The sequence below is a fragment of the Protomyctophum parallelum genome (assembly GCF_964188405.1).
Source record: "Protomyctophum parallelum genome assembly, chromosome: 5".
NCBI classification, from domain to species: Eukaryota; Metazoa; Chordata; class Actinopteri; order Myctophiformes; family Myctophidae; genus Protomyctophum; species Protomyctophum parallelum.
The window spans coordinates 31,956,473-31,972,899 of NC_139702.1; the positions used below are offsets into that span (position 1 = coordinate 31,956,473).

The following is a 16,427-nucleotide window of genomic DNA, read 5'->3' on the forward strand; positions in this document are numbered from 1 at the left end:
ACGTTTTTCACACTTTTAGAGGACTAGACCTAGTGTACTGTACTTGGGAACGATGCAACTTGGGAACCTAATGATATACGTTTTCATAGCACCCGTTTTAACTGTCAGCCGGTGTCCCACATGGAGAGCTGTGTATTTGCCTGTGTGCCTGTGTGTGAAGACTGAAAAGTGTACTTGGCAATCAATTCAGCCCACTGGCAGAGCCTGATTGGCTGAGGCAGAGGCTGGAAATTGCACAGGTGAAAGATAGCCTCATTAGGCCCACTGGCAGAGCCTGGCCCAGGTGAAAGGAGTTGGCCTCATTAGGCCCACTGGCAGAGCCTGGCCCAGGTGAAAGGAGTTGGCCTCATTAGGCCCACTGGCAGAGCCTGGCCCAGGTGAAAGGAGTTGGCCTCATTAGGCCCACTGGCAGAGCCTGACCAGAGCCTGTTGTGGTGGTTCTGGAGAACCGTGGGTCAATACCTGGCACTGCACTCCGTGTGGGGGTGTAGAACGCGTGTGTCAAATGTGAAGTGGGTGGGTCAAACGGTTCTCGAGTTACGTGCATTACAACCGTACACACACACACACATACACACACACACACACACACACACGCACACACGCAGACAGACAGAGACGTGACGCATTTATAATATGATATGGGCATACCTGACAATAGATGCTGTTACATACCTGGCCTAGGGGTGCCAGATACACAACAAAAATACAGGGGAGACACAGTACTCAAATGAAATATAAATTTATTAAGTAATCAAAATTAAATCAGGAATTAAATCAAACCAAATCAAATCAAGACCAAACAGATGAGGTGTGAAAATCAGTAATCAGTAGTGTAGTGCGTGTATGCATGAGTGAGATGTGTGTGCGTGTTGTATGTATTAACCCAAATGCTGAAAAGGTGCATGGTGGGAGAGGCGAAAAGGAGAACTGAAAACAACAGAGCTGAGGAAGGGACTGGGGAGACAGGCTTTTATACAGGGCGTCGGCACCGGGCCCAGGTGCCGCCGCTTGACTGATTGTCATGACATCACAGCTCTGCTCCCCAATCCACTGCAAGATATGGAGAACAGAAATTAGGACAGCAAAGTAAAGAAACCATAAACTACTAACCAAAGTGTATAATAAATATAAGATATATAAAGCAGCTACACCAGACCACCTAAGACAATCCGTTTCAGACTGAAACTTCAAAATAAAATGCCCTCTCCACCCCCTCTCCCCTGGGTGCCACAGAGCTGGTGCAGTCAGACTCATGGAGCGGAAGATAAACGCACTTCTCTCGCTAGTTTACTGAAACTGCAACTCAGAGCAGAGATATAAATAGGCTTAAATAGGCTACTGTTAACATCATATAAATGCTGTGCATTGACCAAAACACTGCATAAATGTGTGCGTTCGATCACTGTGCCTTGGTGATTCTTTCTTGTGCAAATAATATCTGGACAAATGCAGTACAGGAATCACTGCCATTTTTAATGTTGACATTTTAATATCTGCAACAGTACACCAGCTGGTGGCCACTAGCAATTAGCAAAGTATTTTATCTCTCACCATGATGAAATCATATATAATGACATGTCATGTTTCTTTTCCCCTTCATTAGTGGTGATGAGGAAAATCTCCAAATATAATTATTATACCAGCTAGAGACACAAATACTGTAGCCTATACTGTAAATGATTTAATAGGCGTTGCTTATTGCCTATGGAGAACTAATGCTGCGTCAGCTGCTCGTCTTTTGATTCCCTTGTTTGGTGCCCAGAACGAACTGGCCTCTGGTACAAGGGTATATTTCTTGAGCACAAAAGCATAACTTGGGATGCCAGATAGCAAGTTCAATCAATAGTTACGGAACACAGTTGCCAAAACAAAATTGCAATATAGCATACCGTGTTTCCACCCCCACATAATTACTCACCCAGCCTTGAATTCATTGAGATTATTTTGTTTTTGTTGCATACCGGAATTCAATAGAGGACTCTGCTGTGGTAGGAGACCAGAATTAAACCATTATTAGAGAATAATTTAAACTCCAAAAACAACTCTCACAGTGTAATCACTGATGGGCCTACTAGTGTTGTAGTACTCAAGTCCGTTCTCGAGTCCACATTTTCATTTACTCAGTCTCGTTTCGGTCTCAGTCCACTCGAGTCACGAGTCACTACAATGCAATGATAGTATACCCATATTATGAGCATGTTAATTGGGATGTAAACGCAACTCATTTTTTAGGTGTGGAGGTGTGGAGTGCCGTGATTTCCTAAAACATGATCATCAGGTATTATTATTACATATTTTTCAGAAAAGTGTACAGTATTTGTTAACATTTTGTTTTTATGTGGACACTCATTAAGTATGCCAGTTCATTAAGTATGCCTCGTTTGCCTGATGAGTGGTGATGAGTGGTGATCCACCTGAACTGAAGCCGCAAGGGGTCTAATGAAGTACTGTCACCTCATAAACACATGAAAAACTGGAAGAAAGAAATCTAAAATCACCATCTTTAAGGTAACTAGTTACCTTTTTCCCATGCAGTAATGGTCTCGACTCGGTCTCGGATCCCTTCGGTCTCGGCCTTGACTCGGACTCGACCCCCTCCCACACTCAGTCTTGACTCGGACCACTTTACAGTAGGTGAACTAGAGCCTACTGAGGATTCAGGTAAAAAAAAAGTTTTATGGTTTTGCCCTAGTCAGATATTAGTTTATTGGCTCAGGATTGTTACAAAAACAAAATTCAATTAAGGCTTCACAGGGTTTGTTTGTTCGTGAAGGGCAGGAGTACACAGACAATGGGGACATCAGCCAAGATATGGTATTGTCATCCAGTTCAATGAGACTCCATGTGGTGATTTGAATATTAGGCATTCATCGATGATGTGTTTGACAGTCTGTGATTTTCAGCATTCACAGAGATCAGTGTCGGACACTCCAATCATATGCAGATAGATAGGTAGATTTGGGTCTTAGCTACTTCAAGGAGACGTCTGTTGAGGGATTCTTTGGTAAATCAAACCTAGGAGGATTGGTTGGACAGTTGATGAACTTTCTTAACATGGATGTTAAATTGGACCATTGCTTGTTCCAGCAATCAATGATGCATCAAGGGTGTGGAGAGCGGTTACGGTTTGATAGAAAACGAAGCAGGGTAGGCAGATATAGACGAAGATTGGCAACTGGATGTGGATCTGAGGCACGAAGGCACTATAGGGTAAGAGAAAAATGTTCTGACAAAACAAGGGAAAACAAAAGACATGCTGGTGTGCAGTGTCAATAATACCCTCTAGGCAACTAAATTAACTGTCGAGGACTGCAGAGAAGAAACTGCTATAATGTATAACTGCTGTGCTTGAAGAGTGGATGAATCACAGGCGTGCATGTAGTGCTGCTTCACAAGGGTAATAGGACTGCCACACAAACACACGCACGCACGCACACACGCACATGTACACACACCTCTTTATCTCAGGCACAAAAAAAAAGAAGTGTGAACTGAGTGGTGCAATTCCAACCTCTCTCTCTCTCTCTCTCTCTCTCTCTCTCTCTCTGTTTCTGGCGCCCCCTACTGGTACTAATAAGTCATATACTCGTGCTCATGGCCACATAGGTAGACACATAGGTAGGTAGACATTGCTGGTTGTAGGAGTGGTTGCACCACTCAATAACACATGCAGACAATAAAGGCAGGCAAAACACACAGGGGGAGGGAGCAAGAGAAAACACAAGGGGATCTCTATATGAATTCCAAATGGTCATCCATGGGATGATAATAACAGCACTGTCCAAGAGGTATTATGTCATCAGCGTCATCCTTTAAATAGGGCCCCATGGGGGATGGAATCCTCTGCGTTGCGTCTGGTTTGGCCAAGCGTCCAATGTCCACACAGACACAGATGGCTGTCTGAGTGGGAGAGCAGGAGGGCAATCTGTGTGGCTGCACCTCAGTGGGGGCACCTCGCTGGGAGTTGAGCCAGTGTAAGGGCAGCGGGTGAAAGTCTACACAGAAATATGCGGGGAAATGAGGGAATTAGCATTTCGTCCAAATTGGCGGAAGAAAAGAATAATTGGCTACTCCAAAACAAGTGTGTGTGCGTGTGTGTGTGTGTGTGTGTGTGTGTGTGTGTGTGTGTATACGCACGCGTGCACGCGTGCACGCACGCACGCACGCACACACACACACACACACACACACACACACACACACACACACACACCGTCCGGTGGTGGTGGTGGTGAGACTGCATGGTGAAGTGAGATAAATCACACCGCTGTACAGAGATCATCTGAGAGTTTCTGTTTGTCAATTATTACCCTTCTGCAACGAGGAGAGGAGAAGGGAAGAGAGAGGAGAGGATAACAGATGAGTTGAGAATGTAGAGGCTGCTATAGGGCCTCAGCAGGCATCCCACTGTTTCCTGACTTTGATCTATTGGTATAGTCAGAACAGCAACAACCCATCTTCTCTCTCTCTCTCTCTCTCTCTCTCTCTCTCTCTCTCTCTCTCTCACACTCTCACTCTCTCTCTCTCTCTCTCTCTCTCTCTCTCTCTCTCTCTCTCTCCCTCTCTCTCTCTGACACTCTCCACTTCCTCTTTATGTTTAACGGCATTGTTACTGTGTGTGTGTGTGTGTGTGTGTGTGTGTGTGTGTGTGTGTGTGTGTGTGTGTGTGTGTGTGTGTGTGTGTGTGTGTGTGTGTGTGTGTGTGTGTGTGTGTGTGTGTGTGTGTGTGTGTGTACACATACATGTGTTGATGGATGTGCACGCGTCAAACCATATTACATGGCGCTGCCGTGGGGACCAAAGATGAAGTAATGCACTTCTTAAACTTCTAAGTCCTCCTCAATTACAAGACCACATGCTCTCTGTTTAGTGTCAGATGCAGCTCAGTCCAGCATAAAGTGACGTCTCTAGGCTGACTGGACACAGAGCTGGTTGTGTCAGACTCATCCAGAGCTGCAGGCTGCCCCCGAAACACACCCCACCAGACCAGTCTGATATTGCTGTTAGCCACACAGACAATTAAGTTTCTATATGTGTTTTACGTATAGTGAAAGCCCATAATCATTGTATTTAATTGTTGGCAGTGCAGTGTAAAGCTAATCTGTCACATTTCCCATTCACAAGACAGTGCTAATAACACAAACTGCAATGTAATTTTCTCCTCGTCTCTGAGTGTTGCAATTCCAACCTCTCTCTCTCTCTCTCTCTCTCTCTCTCTCTCTCTCTCTCTCTCTCTCTCTCTCTCTCTCTCTCTCTCTCCCATCCCCTTCCCTTCCCTCTATTATAACATAAATGGAAAACAGAGTATTTTCCATTTACGAGTTGGAATGAGAAAGAGCCTGTCAAATCAGACACAGAGACTGAGGCGCTGTGTGCTATACCTGCACTGCATGCTAATAGGATTTTTTCTTTCTTATTTAAAACTGCCTGTTAGCGCCCAGGCTTTTTTTTTCTTTCTTTTTTTTAGTAATGGAACTATCATAAATGGTGTTAGGTAAGGGTATTATTCTAAGCTGTACATTAAGTGTAATAAGACTAATGTGTAATGCATGTATATTCTGGCTCCCTGATGCTAAATGAGGCCCAATGATTGGAACATTCAAAGCAGCTGTGATTGGCTGGTACAGAACATCCACATACAGTGTTGGTTAAAAAACAAAAGCCCAGTGAAATTATTTACCTGCTACAACTAAAGTGTGCTTCTTTTTTTAAGGGGGCATGGGAGTGCAGAATTAATGCATTCACAGTAAAAGAGTGTATATATACAAATGGAACCAATTGGACCCATACAGTGTGGAACGGAAGACATGGGGAGAAGAGGAATGTCAAAAGCAGATGAAGCAGTATGGTTTCAAGAGGTGCTTCAGAGTTTGACACATTACATAAATATACAGTATTTCTGTGAAATGCAAATAGTGCATGCGTGCGTGCGTGCGTGCGTTTGTCGAGGAGACTGGGTTTTTGTGTGTGTGGATCTGACCCACATCCTGTCCCCCCATGATGAAGATCATCAGGGACAAGTATGCCGTGACTGTGTGTGTGTGTGTGTGTGTGTGTGTGTGTGCACGCGCTCGCAGGTGTATGGCATAATTGCGTCGTGTTGTGTTGTGTCTATGTACATGCACTTGCATGTGTGTGCATGCCTTGTGTCTCAAAGTTTTTCTCCTTTTCTCCTTTCATAGGGGGCCCTATATGCCAGTGCCTTATACCCTCTTTGCCTTTTTGTTTTTACTATTTAGATTTTTGTTTTGAATAGTTCAAATAACCGATCTACAAGCTCAGAGCGCGTCGAAGTAGATCGGCTAGTTGAATGATCTTTGGGCCAAATAGGCCCAATGCTGTGTAGCGGTGCATCTTCCATAACTAAACTCCCCTCAGAGAACTGTTGCACCTTGATGCAGGTGATTGGCTCCTGGTGATAATAACAAGGCTCTGTACAAAGACCACTCTGGCCTTGACATTTTCCTCTTCCCTCCAGTCTGACCTCCTCAAGTTCAACCCATTATCTCCTCTCCTCTTCCATCACCAAACCTTTCAATCCGGAATTGCTCACACATTGTAAGCATGCACAAACAGGCACAGGAAACTACCATAAGGTCTATATGATGTAATTTCCAGCAACTGCTGCGGTGTGTTTTTGTTTTAATCACTGCCTTTAAACTAATTTGGGGTGTGTGTGTGTGTGTGTGTGTGTGTGTGTGTGTGTGTGTGTGTGTGTGTGTGTGTGTGCGCGTGTGCATGTGCATGCGTGTGTGCGTGCGGCTTCATGTTGCATTACTCTTCATTAAACTTGCATAAGACAATGTTTTGTTATGATGATCCAGCATATTGTTGTGGACTTACTTTGACTACACTTCATGTGATGTTGGAGGCGAGTGGGTGCAATAATGCCACAACAAGGATTTCCAGGCAGTCAGGAACTTTACTAGTAGAACGGCAGATAACACAGTTCACAGGACGGCACGGCAATAATAACAACTCTCAACAGGCTGCGGAATCACAGGCTACACTACAGCAGTACACTGTACCTGTAGCTCACGCATATACACTGTAAACACACTGTAAACAGTCTTTGTGGCTGTCAGTCCTTAGTCCCTGGCACAGCCAGAGGATTATTCACTCGACGACCATACACTCTGGGATCCGGAAGACAACTCAATACTCGCGGGCTGAACTGAACACAACACATAACTCTCTTAGCTGAGATCCAATCAGAACACATTACACTCAGTAAGGACACACCCAATAGGTTGTGGGCAATATAGTAGCAGGGCATAAGTTGGCAATGGTTCCCGCGTTACAATATATTGGTATTAGATAATTGTTTGAATACCCTCATTGCTTCTTTAGCAGCATGCAGCATGTTTAATAATAATTATTATGCTACTGTACTGCTGTACTATTACGACTTCAAACTGAGTGTTTGCCTGTAATTGGCCTTCAAAACTATAGTATACTATGAGTATACTACAGTCCAGCCTGGTCCTGCTAAAGCCCGACAATTAAGGTTTTGCAATACAATAATCCCGATTCCAACACCAAATGAATGTAATCTCACTGACATGCACTTTCTCTGATGCGTGATTGCGTGCGATCAGCCTGATCTTAAATCCCTTTATTTAGATCGTTTTTTAGTAATAGTACAACATAAACATTACAGATACTTCCATTTGTGACTGTACAATACTTTAAAACAGTTGTCATGTTGCACACATGTCTAAAATTGCTGATTTGCACCGCCCTTGTTGAAAACAATGTGTTTAAAAGTCCAGCTTGTCACACTCCATGGCTGCATGAACAGCATTTGAACGCCGTTTTCTGCCCCCCTCAATGTAGTACAGCAGATAATAGGAACGATCTTTCACTCGGTGATACAAGCGTGAAATTTGGCATGAACATGCCTCTGGGTCACCTCTTTAACTTTTTTAACCGAGCCAACGAAAATTCCAAAATGGCGGTCATTTTTCAAGATGGCCGCCAAATAAAAAAGGCCTATTGTGGCGGTTCTGGACAACCGTGGGTGCGGCCGACTCGAGACCGGGAACTGCACTCCCTGTGGGTGTGTGGAACGTGTGTGTCGAATTTGAAGTTGGTGGGGCGAATGGTTCTCGGGTTACGTGGATTACAGATGTACACACGCACACAAAAATCGTGAAATATAGAAGATCATTGGAACGGTTGTTCGCTTGGTGATACAAGCGTGAAATTTGGCATGAACATGCCTTTGGGTCACCTCTTTAACTTTTTTAACCGAGCCATCCAAGAATCCAATATGGCGGTGCTATTTCAAGATGGCCGCCACATCTAAATGTTAGCCTATGTCTAAATTTCTTACACATTTTAGGAAAAAAATCACCATTATAGATGGATAGATAGATAGTTCTTTAATTTTTTTGTTATTTGTTTTATTCTTTATATATATATATTTGTTTTTTGTTATTTTTGTTATTTTTCATACTGAAGTGGCTAGAGCCATATTGTGAGAGAATCTTTCAGGTTATACAAGCGTGAAATTTGGCATGAACATGCCTCTGGGTCACCTCTTTAACTTTTTTAACCGAGCCAGCGAAAAATCCAATATGGCGGTCAGTTTTCAAGATGGCCGCCAAATAAAAAGAGGCCTTTTGTGTCGGTTCTGGACAACCGTGGGTGCGGCCGACTCGAGACCGGGCACTGCACTCCCTGTGGGTGTGTGGAACGTGTGTGTCGAATTTGAAGTTGGTGGGGCGAACGGTTCTCGGGTTACGTGTTTTACAGATGTACACACGCACACAAAAATCGTGAAATATAGAAGATCATTGGAACGGTTGTTCGCTTGGTGATACAAGCGTGAAATTTGGCATGAACATGCCTCTGGGTCACCACTTGTCCAGAACCGCCACAAAAGGCCTTTTTTATTTGGCGGCCATCTTGAGAAATGACCGCCATATTGGATTTTTCGCTGGCTTGGTTAAAAAAGTTAAAGAGGTGAAGATGTGATGAGGTGATGAGGTGATGATCTTCTATATTTCACGAATTTTGGGTGCGTGTGTACATCTGTAATCCACGTAACCCGAGAACCGACACACACGTTCCACACACCCACAGGGAGTGCAGTGCCCGGTCTCGAGTCGGCCGCACCCACGGTTGTCCAGAACCACCACAAAAGGCCTTTTTTATTTGGCGGCCATCTTGAAAAATGACCGCCATATTGGATTTTTCGCTGGCTCGGTTAATAAAGTTCATGCCAAATTTCACGCTTGTATAACCTTGTGAAAGATTCTCTCACAATATGGCTCTAGCCACTTCAGTATGAAAAATAACAAATATAACAAAAAAATAAAAAATAATAATATAAAGAATAAAAAAAATATATAAAATAAAATAACAAAAAAATAAAAAAACTATCTATCTATCCATCTATAATGGTGAATTTTTTCCTAAAATTTGTAAGAAATGTAGACATAGGCTAACATTTAGATGTGGTAGCCATCTTGAAATAGCACCGCCATATTGGATTCTTGGATGGCTCGGTTAAAAAAGTTAAAGAGGTGACCCAGAGGCATGTTCATGCCAAATATCACACTTGTATCACCAAGCGAACAACCGTTCCAAATGATCTTCTATATTTCACGATTTTTGTGTGCGTGTGTACATCTGTAATCCACGTAACCCGAGAACCGTTCACCCCACCGACTTCAAATTCGACACACACGTTCCACACACCCACAGGGAGTGTAGTGCCCGGTCTCGAGTCGGCCGCACCCACGGTTGTCCAGAACCGCCACAAAAGGCCTTTTTTATTTGGCGGCCATCTTGAAAAATGACCGCCATATTGGATCTTTCGCTGGCTCGGTTAAAAAAGTTAAAGAGGTGACCCAGAGGCATGTTCATGCCAAATGTCACGCTTGTATAACCTTGTGAAAGATTCTCTCACAATATGGCTCTAGCCACTTCAGTATGAAAAATAACAAAAAAATAATAATAATAATAATAATATAAAGAATAAAAAAAATATATAAAAAAATAACAAAAAAATAAAAAAATAACAAAAAAATAAAAATAAATAAAAAAAGAATATAAAGAATAAAAAAAATATATTAAAAAAAATAACAAAAAAATAAAAAACTATCTATCTATCCATCTATAATGGTGATTTTTTTCCTAATTTTTTAAAGAAATGTAGACATAGGCTAACATTTAGATGTGGCGGCCATCTTGAAATAGCACCGCCATATTGGATTCTTGGATGGCTCGGTTAAAAAAGTTAAAGAGGTGACCCAGAGGCATGTTCATGCTAAATTTCACGCTTGTATCACCAAGCGAACAACCGTTCGAATGATCTTCTATATTTCACGAATTTTGGGTGCGTGTGTACATCTGTAATCCACGTAACCCGAGAACCGTTCACCCCACCGACTTCTAATTCGACACACACGTTCCACACACCCACAGGGAGTGCAGTGCCCGGTCTCGAGTCGGCCGCACCCACGGTTGTCCAGAACCGCCACAAAAGGCCTTTTTTATTTGGCGGCCATCTTGAAAAATGGCCGCCATATTGGAATTTTCGTTGGCTCGGTTAAAAAAGTTAAAGAGGTGACCCAGAGGCATGTTCATGCCAAATTTCACGCTTGTATCACCGAGTGAAAGGTTCTCTCACAATATGGCTGTTAGCCGCTGTACTATGATGCCACTCTCCTAGCCTATACATGAGGGGTTCAACTTGGGGGTTGTGACGCTTCAGGGGGTCCCAATTTCCTTTTTTTTACATAGTACACATAGACACTTAGACAGCTAGTGCATGCATAAACTTTCCTTAATGATTATATCTGGTTTCAGTATTTATTTATGATGTATTTTCTGAATGAAGGTTATTGTAGCGGTATAGTGGTCAATTGGTATTGGTGGTGGGGAGGGGGGTGGGGCAGGGGGGCGCGAGACATGACCAAAGCATTTTCGGGGGTCCCCAGCCAAAAACGTAGAGAACCACTCTGAACACAACTAGGACAGTGTTCTTTTGCACTCTGGATCAGTACCTGTACATCGATCTGGATTAAGAGTGTCTGCTAAATGCCTAAATTGTAAATTGTATGGAAACAGTCTCATATGCTTAGCTAGATAAACGTGTTGTTGTAATTTGATTAAACTGAACATCGTGCAACCGAAAAAAGCTCTCAAAAGCCACTTGATCCAGCACGCCCAGCAGCCGTAAGTAATAAGTTGTATGGTCTATCTATACCTTGCTTTCTTTGGGCTGTGAAGAATGATCTTGCAAATGTTATCCCCCCAAATAAATATCCATGAGGCTGTACACTGTATAGTGGGATACTTTATAATGCGGCGTATATAAGCTTCATATAAGTTTCGTTTTCATGTGTTGTGTCATGCTGAAAATATCCGATCTGCAAGCTCACAACACTTCGCATATACAGTAGGACGCGCTGTGAGCTTGCAGTTCTCAAGTTCTCAAGTTTTTTCACAGATAGACTATAGCTATGCAATGAGGATCTATAATGAATTTCAGCTAGGTTAAAAGCACTCGGAAGGTTCGGTGTTCGAAGGTAAAAAAGTATATATTTAATTGAAAACGTTAGTTCAGACGTCCGCCTTGGTGTCTCCTCCCAGTGGGACGTGCATCGAGGACCTCCCTAGGGAGACGCCCGAGAGGCATCCTAACCAGATGCCCGAACCACCTAAGCTGGCTCCTTTCCAGGCGAAGGAGCAGTGGTTCTACTCTGAGTCTCTCTCGCGTGACTGAACTTCTCACCCTATCTTGACTCTAAGGGAGATGCCAGCCACCCGTCGAAGAAAACTAATTTCGGCCGCTTGTATTCGCGACCTTATTCTTTCGGTCATGACCCACACCTCATGACCATAGGTGAGAGTAGGAACGAAGATTGCTCGGTAGACGGAGAGCTTTGCCTTCTGGCTCAACTCTCTTTTCGTCACAACAGTGCGGTACAGCGACTGCAATACCGCCCCTGCCGCTCCGTTTCTTCGGCTGATCTCCTTCTTCCGTCCTCCCCTCACTCGTGAACAAGACCCCGAGATACTTGAACTCCTTCACCTGCGGTAATGCCTCATTCCCTATACCCATTCTTGAATTACAGGTCCAGCCCATTCCCTCATCACTCAATCGTTGGATCATCAGTCTACTCTGGCTCTCACCGCCCAGTTGGTTCTACAATAATCAGTCCACCATTTATCTCCAGCCAACTCCTGTATGAGTCACCTGTGTACCTGCAGCCATCTGCCTCTCTCCCTCCTGACACTCGGAGTGTCGATGCTTGGTGAGCCAACTTATGAACACCTTAATCAAGGTGAGCACCACCTGTTCCATTTGTAAGTATAGAGTAGGAAAGATTTTTTTGTTTCTCTTTGGTTTGATTGATAGTAGAGGCACAGTTATACAATAAATGGTTTATTGAGATCCTAGTGTATAGTGTATTCGATTCATCAAGAAATTATATCTAGACATTCAATAATATACAAGAAATCAATACTAGTAGCAGTAAAAAATATATTTACACGGGGGGAAAAACATTTGGGGATAATGTATTTTGGCAAGCTATAGAAGACGTGTCTAGGTCCAGTTGCAAATTGCAGACACGTGCTCTTTTATGGTGGTTTTAACCCATTTTGGGCGGGAACTCCTTTTGGTGTTAGCATCATGTTATGCTTTAGCTATTGAAAAATAGCAGATCTACAAGCTCATATAGCGCGCCACCAAGTGGCTTGCAGCTTGCAGGTCTGCTATTTTTGAAAAATCAAAGAACGGATTTAGAAGACATTTATAGAATCGTTCCCAGGTCAGAATGGTTAAAGGAGGGTAGTCACACTTTTCTATGGCTGGTAGGGCATTCCACATTTTGGAGGCATAACAGCAGAATGGAGTCATCCCCATGCTTGTGCTGAACCTGTAGGTCGAATGAGATGAGTGGAACTCCCTCTGGTGTTACGGTATGCCTGGTGGGTGTTTCTCAGTCTTTTAAAGTAGTTAGACAGGTACATGGCCTGATGGCCACTGGTCCCTTGAGTATCTTGAAAACCAAACCAGGCCCATTGCAAGTTGCTGTTTACTCTGTCCTCAACCCTGAGCCATCCCACCCTATAGCATACTGAGCAGGGGTTAGTTATTTATTTTATTTAGGTAGTGGGTTTTGGATTTATTTCCGAGGTGTCTGAGAAAATATATGTCAAGCCTTGCTGGAATGCATGTGGTGTCTAAAGCCAAGCTGTATAGTCCACAAACAACATGCATTGTCCTTCAGCTTCTTGTCATCCATTGCTCGACAGGACAGAGTGAAGAGTGATCGGCGATTTCATCATCTGGTGGATTTGTTTTGACGATATGCAAATTGCCACAGACCCAGCGAGTCAGGTATAGCGTTACGAATGATGCAGTCTCTCAGTAGCCTCTCAAGGTCTCCAATTATTCAGGCATTTGTTATATTGCCCTGTCTCTCACCATGTTCCTGTCAATCTCCACTGGATATTACTTAACACATTTTGGGCAGGAACCCCTTTTGGTGTTAGCATTATGTTATGCTTTAGCTATTGAAAAATAGCAGATCTACAAACGAGTTTGTAGATCTGCTAGGTCTGCTATTTTTTTTAAATCGAAGGACCACTGACATAGAAACATAGCTTTTTCAGAAAACTGTCAGGATGTAGAAGACATTTTTAGAAACTGATCTCAGGTGAAAATGGGTTAATAAAAAGAGGGTAATAATGTATTGTTAGAAAATAGACAAATACAAATGTGATAGTGTAATTGACAGTCTTACGACCCTGCACTGTATAACCAAATAGGATGTCCCATTATATGTTATAATCGTTATCGGAATGTTCCGTTTGTGGTTTTCTGTTCCACCTCAGTAGTGTAATGGTCCATCCTCACCCAATGGCTCTAATAGAGATTACTCTGTGATGATACCCAGGAATCAATCGCAAATTAGGGGCGCTGGAAGGTATTTATACCAGGGGGAGCTGAAGGGTGGGAGGGAAAAATTCTTCTTATTCGGGTATAATTGGCCTAATAATGACTTATTTAGGACCTAGTTAACCGAGTTAATCATAATAACAGTATGTGACTCTTATTGTGTTGTTGTTTGGGTTAGATTTCTTTAAACCTGGTGCAGTTGAAAGTAAAACTACAATAGGTTTTTGCTGTCTCGTCATGTTGTGTCTGTCAACTCACTTGCTGTGCATTCTGCATTCAGCACGCTCTGATAGACATGTCAAAAAATTCTCCTCTCCACCAGCAGGGGGTGCTGGAGCACCCTCCGCACCCCCCTTCCAGCGCTGATGATCGCAATCCTCCGTAAAGAGAAAAAGAGAAAATGGCCTTTTCCCCCGACTATATCATTTATTTAAACCTTCCCTTGTTCCATTATTTGTGGATGTGTGTGTCCGTGCAGAAGAGAGCAACCTGTCACGAATCGATACACATATGCACACATACGCACGCACGCACGCACGCACGCACGCACGCACGCACGCACGCACGCACGCACGCACGCACGCACGCACGCACGCACACACGCACACACGCACACACACACGCGCGCGCACGCACGCCCATCACCCAACCACGCACACACACACGCACGCACACACACACGCACGCACGCACGCACGCACACACGCGCACAAAACATGAGATCCTTTCTCCACTTCTCTTCTGGCAAGACTCCCATCATTCTAGCCAGTATAGGGTACAACAGCAGTGACGCAGAAATGTATGTGGAGAGGAAACAATCGGCATAACGACAAAACTGGGGGGGAAAATAGAGGTAAAGCAAAAAAGCCCCTTGTTTGTCTCCCTTAAACCATTACATGGATTCCTTTTCATCTATCATCTGTTCTACACCCGCATCACCATCAGAGTTATAAATGCCTTCTTTCTTTCAATCATCAAATGCCGCCCTCCTCCTTTTACCCCCTCCGCTTCCTTTCAAACTTCAACCATCCTTTCTTTTTTTCTTTTTTCTTTTTTTATCCCACGATTTTGTAACCCATTTTTCACCCCTGTGTCAATTATCTAATGTGATCCTGGGCTCTACACACCCTCTGCTAGCCTATAGTCCCCATATATGGGGTACATGGTGAGAGCAACGGACTTGAACTCATGCTTCCTTCATGCCTGAGTGTCCAAGTTGCTCCTTTACACCTGACAGGGGGGAGTTTCCCTGGTTGGACATAGCGTGTGGAAGGAACACGTTATTCCAACCAGTTCCTTTCCCCTCCATCGGGCGCCCCAGCTGGCCAGGGGGAGGCAGTTTAGAGACTAGGATTACTGCATGTTTTTCGTGAGGGTACCTACCCTATAGGGACACGGGGAGAACATGCAAACTCAACCATCCTTTCTATCCTTCACTCCACACTTCCATTCCTCTATGTGCCCATCCTGGGGGGTTGGGGTGGGGGTGTCTGACAAGCACACTACTGTATGTTCACCAGTTTGGGTCCCCGGGGAGACATCACACTTCTCTTTTGGGTCACAGGCTAAAACGTTTGGGAACCACTGTACAACACGATGAGGGAGTGAGTGTTCATCAGTTTATTTATTATGGCAGCATCAGGTGCGGGCACACAATATACTGTATATGTGGGTAATGCGTGCGTATACATATGGATGGCGACACGCTCCTGTTGCTTTCTGATGTTGGTGAACATCCTCCAGAGTGGATCTGCCTTGACAGCGGTGGCATGATGTCCTTATTGTTTTGATGCTTATCTGAGCCTGTTTAAAAGCACCGCTGCCATGGAGCTCGTTGCTGTGTCACGCACACGCACACACACACACACACACACACACACACACACACACACACACACACACACACACACACACACACACACACACACACACACACACACACACACACACAGTGATCAAACACGCCCCCCTCCTACTACAGGCCCATACAACTCCAGGCTAACCTGCTTGCATGTTAAACTCACTGAAAACACATATGATTCTGGTAACTGCTATTGGCCTTCTAATGCATGAGGGGACCGTCACATTTCAATTTCTTATTTCATGCATGAATTTGATGGATTTTATGCATGGATTTGATGTAACATTACAGTACCAAAATAGTAACATGATGAAATAACTAAAAAATTACTGGCCATACATCCCTTTATGCGCTGGAAGGACCGCCAGAACCAGGGATGCGTGTTTTCAATGAGTCTAACATAATGTGGTTAAAAGATTGAAGTTAAGTTGGCTATAGGAGAGTGGAGCATGTCTGGTTAAATTAACATGAAATATTGAATCAAGCAACTTAAAAACTGTCACTGGGGTGAATGCAAAAATGCAGAGTATACATGAAATCAATGTCAGCGCAATTATGAACGTTGCACATGAAATTGTTATGCCAAGCCTCCACACGGCCAAAGCCACTGAAGGCTAGCCTGGCTAATAAGCCAGACCGAAT

The 16,427-nt window shown here is 43.7% G+C and overlaps 1 pseudogene across 1 annotated transcript in view; it reads left to right on the forward strand.

Annotated features, from left to right (window-relative positions):
• The window catches only part of LOC310858327 (E3 ubiquitin-protein ligase TRIM47-like), a 39,977-nt pseudogene extending 25,668 nt beyond the window's left edge, over nucleotides 1-14,309 (forward strand). Inside the window, exon 3 of the transcript in view lies at nucleotides 14,250-14,309. The product of the transcript in view is annotated as an E3 ubiquitin-protein ligase TRIM47-like (transcript). The remainder of the gene's footprint in view (nucleotides 1-14,249) is intronic.
• The last annotated feature ends 2,118 nt before the right edge of the window (nucleotides 14,310-16,427 follow it).